The sequence below is a fragment of the Callithrix jacchus genome, chromosome 4, assembly GCF_049354715.1.
Source record: "Callithrix jacchus isolate 240 chromosome 4, calJac240_pri, whole genome shotgun sequence".
NCBI lineage: Eukaryota > Metazoa > Chordata > Mammalia > Primates > Cebidae > Callithrix > Callithrix jacchus.
Window position 1 is genome coordinate 34,883,545 of NC_133505.1, and position 5,334 is coordinate 34,888,878.

The 5,334-nt window shown below is 41.9% G+C and overlaps 1 non-coding gene across 1 annotated transcript; it reads right to left on the bottom strand.

Annotated features, from left to right (window-relative positions):
• Window positions 1-2,657: 2,657 nt before the first annotated feature.
• Window positions 2,658-2,787, bottom strand: LOC118153373 (small nucleolar RNA SNORA48). The gene has a single exon (XR_004742612.1). It is a non-coding gene; the product is annotated as a small nucleolar RNA SNORA48 (small nucleolar RNA).
• Between the last annotated feature and the right edge of the window lie 2,547 nt (window positions 2,788-5,334).

The window sequence follows — 5,334 nt, forward strand, 5'->3', positions numbered from 1 at the left end:
TACCTGTTTAGAAAAGTTTTAAGTTATTAGCCAATCAGGTTTTAGTTTAAATTGTGAGGTCTGGCTCTAACCAATGGAGATCAGACACAGCAGTCAGGACAATTCCAAATGCATGAAGGATAAATATGTCTGCTTTTCCTTTGTCCATTGCACTCTCGTGGCAAGATGGCTGGCCAGAGTACCCTTCCTGCAGGAAGTAAAAATTGCTTTGCTGAGAGATCCTTTGTCTCAGTGCTAATTTTTCTTTGTAGCACCAAGCATCTATTTTCAACACTATGTATAACAGATTGACTGCTTATTTCCTGGAAGTCTAGGGATAAAAGGTATTGAGTGTGGGGTTAGAGGATGGGTTTCGTCAGAGGACACACTCTCAGAGCAGACAACTTAAGGTTCAGTATTAGGCATTTCTGTTCTTAAACATTTCTTCGCTATTTCTGCCCAAGACATCTCACTGGTAAAGTTCCCTCCTTGGTCGCCTGCCTTCTGCAGCCCTGCAGGCTCTGTGCCTCTCTTAGGGCCACCCCTATTCCTCTTACACAGTTTTATGCTCCCGTTCCCTCCTCTCTCCTCCCAACGTCAATCTACGTATTTCACAGCTAGATTTCCACAGCCAAATATTTCTTGTCCTAGGAAATTACTCTACCAGCTTTTAAGCCACCATTAAAAAATGAAAAATCCCAGTGCCCTAGTCTTGGCAGCAACGCTCCACCTTCCGGAGGTGAACCAGAAGCCATGTCCTATCTTGAAAGACAGCGCCACCTACTGCCCACCAAGAGACAACTGCCGAAAACAGCTAAATGACCCTGTCCATTGCCTGTTCTGGGCAGGGTGGCAGATAATCCAGGTAAGAGTAATTAGAAGGTACATTGAACTTGCGGTGGTGATGGGACATTTAAGAATGCACAAAAATTTAAACTCAATAGGAATATCAAGACTAGGGATGGCATCCGGCCTTAAGGAGGCTACAGGATCTGCATAGTGCTAACAACTGTGCAGAGGTAGAATGAGAATCTGAATCCGGCCTCTCCACCTGTGAAGTCCACATAGTTCCACATCGCTGCACCAGGATAGAGTAGATTTCCTTTTATGCATCAGCCAATAAGTGAGAGAGAACCCAGGAGCAAGTTGGGAGAATTTCAAGGAGGGAACTGCGGATGATCTAACGTTTGAGTCATCAGTTCAGATGTGAACCGAGAAAATATCGCTGGGATTTGAGTTTAAGACTTAGTTGGAGACCTTTAGTGAGTGGTTTAAGGTGCCCAGCCCTGGGCTAGGTGTAGGAAAGTATGAAAAGATGGAAAGATATAGTCCTATCCCTCATAGAGCTAAATATGAGCCAAAGCCAGGGAAGTTGGCAAAAATCAAATGGTAATCAATGAGACAGCGATTTTAAAAAGAGAGATACATACAGGCCTGCAGGCCTCTCTGACACCTTTGTGCAAATTAGGATGGATCCATTCACTTCCTTGGGGCTACTGCTGCTCTGAGCCAGAGCCCTTAGCTTGGCAAGTAACCTATGGGGTAGGTCTTAGCCCCCATTCATCAGAATGAAGGCTGACTTGTTAGGAAAGTTCAATTCAGGAAACTAGGACTTGAGCTGAGCTTCCACTGATGTGAAGTATTTGGAGCAGCTGTGAGAAATGGGTAGGAGGTAGGTCTTTTCTGCTGGGAAATGTCAAAACGGAGGCAATTAAGAGTCATAAAGGAAAAAGAGAAGACAAAAATCTCCTGACTCTTGTCTCCAATATTTTTAAAGTAGGAGAAATTAGATAAGATTACTCCTTTAAAACAGTTACTGAGCATCAAATATATGCAAGGAGCTCTGCTGAATAGACTGACTCAGGGAAGTAAGAACGCTGACAATCGCACATTGGTTTGTAGTTTATGAAGCACATCCATTTCCAGCTGTGACATTTCATCCACTTTCCTGTAAAGGAGGCTGAAGTTGTGGCTGCCCCTGAACATGAAGCTGCAAATCTCTACAATTAGGATCATAATCCAGATTCTTTGACTAGTCCAGAGTTTCTTTCATTCTGACCACCGATTCTTTCTTTTCTTAAACATTTTAAAATTTAAGTAATTGTTTAGATTACACACTTTCTGGTTCAAAATTTTAAAAACACGGGGGAAAGGCTCCCTCCTGCCCCTGGTTCCAGACATCTAATTTCTCTCTCCAGAAGCAATCTTTACTAGTTTATTGATGTATCCTTCCAGAGATATTCTTTGGATAAAAAGCAAGTAAGAATGTTATTTATTGTTCCCCCATTTATGCAAATAATGCCATATTACACACACTGTTCTGTACCTTGCTTTTTTGTTTTGTTTTGCTTTTTTCTGAGATGGAGGCTCTGTCACCCAGGCTGGAGTCCAGTGGCGCAGTCTCAGCTCACTGCAACCTCCACCCCCCAGGCTCAAGTGATTCTTCTGCCTCGGCCTCCTGAGTAGCTGGGATTACAGGCGTGCGTGACCACACCCAGCTAATTTTTGTATTTTTAGTAGAGTCAGGGTTTCACTATCTTGGCCAGGCTGGTCTCGAACTCCTGACCTCATGATCCACCCGCTTCGGCCTCCCAAAGTGCTGGGATTACAGATGTGAGCCACTGCACCCAACCTGTACCTTGCTTTTAAATGTATTTTTATTTTTTAAATTCAGTAATCTACATGTCCAAAGCATAAACCAGGCATGGGCATAGACTGAAAGCCAAGCTGGGATAAGGAAGGGGTTGCTTTGTTCCTGGCTCATACAAGATGGGCACCATCAAGCTTTTTTTTTTTTTTAACGTATCAATTATGTTGGAGATTATTCCAATGGCAAAAGCTCCCTTCTGCACCCTACCCCCTACTAATGGCTGCACAGTGGTCTACTGTATGAATGTAGCTAGTTTATTTAGCTTAACTTCCATTGTTAAACATTTGGTTGGTTTCCAAAATTTGAAGCAAATGTTTTTGAAACATTGATGCAATATTTATATGCATATATTATTTCACATATGCATGAGAATATATGTATGTTAAATTTCTAACATCAGACTTGCTGGCTGAAAGAGAATGTTCATTTGTAATCTTAGAGGAAATTCTCAAATTCCTACTCCTCTAAAGGAGTACTAGTTGACATTTCCATCAGCAGTACATAGGAGTGCCTATTTCCTCCCGCACATACCAACACTGTGTTACCAAACACTTGGATTTCTGTCAATCTGATTGGGGAAGATAGTATGCAGTGCTATTTTAATTTGCATTTCTTTATAAGAGTGAGACTGAGTATCTTTTAATATGCTTTAGAGACATTTTGTATTTCTTTTTCTATGAAATGTCTGTTGAGATACTTCTGCCCGATGTTCTTCTTGGTAGTTGATAAATTCTATTTGTAAGAGCTCTGTATAAAGGGTGATTAATTAGCCCTATGATTTTGATGGCAGTTGTTCCATTTTTATTTGGTCATTTGTCCCTCGTCACTGCACTTACAGGTTTTTTTTTTCCCTGTGCAGATCTTTTTAAATGTGACTGAATTTATCTCTCTTTTCTTCTGTAGTTTCTACATTTGAAAGCTAGTGCTAGTTAAATATAGTGGATTTCCACCTTCAAGTTACTCACTAAGCTGGCAGGAAAATCAAGAAAAGTACCTAAATAATCAGTAGACGTTACTATATAATCAATACTATGAGGTGGTACAACGTGCTGTTTCTTCATCTGTCTATCCATACATCTAATTATCAATCTATTTGCCCATCTGTCCATTAACCCATTCACTTATGAAGCTTTTACTGAATTCTTTCTAAAAGCAAGAAAAGGTATATTTTGATAATGAAGCCCGTGGGCTGGGATGACAGACATTCAGATCTGAATCCCAACTCTGATCTTACACCACTGTGGTCTTGGGCAGGTTACTTAATCTGTCCACATTTTTGTTTCTTATGTTATTTTATGAGATATGACAGACATGTAGATTGTGGAGGGGTCAAGGATTGAAGGTTAAAGATCAGATGTTGTAAGAAACGGCTTAGGAAGAGAACTATAAGTGAGTACAATGCCTAGATTTTTAATTTCAGGTGGTGAAATCTGAATCCTGACTAGATCAAGAGAGTGGCCACTAGGGTGGGTGGCAAAAGTAAAGGTCACTGGACGTGAGCAGGACAAGGAACTGAAAGGCCTTGGTGTTATATGATCATGTATACGGCTTTAAAATCACCAGGATCATGGTGATTTCATGGCCAGATGAAGGGGTACACATCTGAGCACAGGAGCTGCTGTCCCTGGTGGAGTGTGGGATGTGCCACCCTCCCAGCATGTTGATGCACTCACCAACCTGGAATCTCTTCAAACTTCTTTGTTTAGGGTCTTACGGAGATTCCATGATTTAGGTATGATTGATTAATTACTGGCCATTGGCGATTAACTCAGTCCCTGGGCTCCTCTCCTCTCCCCAGAGTCAAAGGTGAGAATGAAAGTTCCAACACTATAATCGCGTGGTTGGTTTTTCTGGCAACCAGCCCCTATTCTTCCTCCAAGAATCACCTCATGAGCATAAACTTGGGTATGGTTGAAAGGAGCTTATTATAAATAATAAAAAAATAGGTTCGTTGGAATGTAACTGTGTGGTAAGTTGAGCTGTATCTGGATTTAGGATGATTCAACTTAAAGTGCTTGACTTTACAATGGGTTTACTGGGGTATTGAGTACACTTTCAACTTGCAATATTTCTGACTTCAGTGAATTCATTGGGACGTGACCCCATCATAAGTTAAGGAGCATCTGTTCAAGGATTTTAGGAGCTCTGTGCCAAGACTAATTGTATCTATTTTTTTGTATTACAATATTACACAACCCCACAGCAACAGTAGCAAAGTGGGATTGAGGGAGGAGGCTAAGAAATGAGGTTTTTGACAAGCTTCTTGGACCCTTAAAAGTTTGAAGTGACAGCCCTTATCAGTGGCACCCCTTGGGGGATCCCCCAAACTTAATGCCTCCTGACATTAAGGAGGGAACTTAGACATTCGGGTGGGCAGTTGATGTTCCAGCAACTTGAGTGGGTGCCATGGTTCCGTGACATCTGGATGCTGAGGTTCCATAAGCTGTGGTTCTGGGATGTCCGTTCTCAGTTGAGTCCTGTCATATCGACGTCAAAGGCCCAAGACCTTCCTCCTCTCCATGAGCAAACAAGGCACACCCTGCACCAGTCAACGTCCATCTCACCTTCCAGCTACCCTAGGTTTATTTTCCTAGTAATGCAGTGTTTCTAGGAAAGGGCGAGTCTCTCCACCCCACACGAGATTTACTGACATATGAACACATATGATTGGCACGATTTAAGAACCACTCACCTGCTGGCCATCT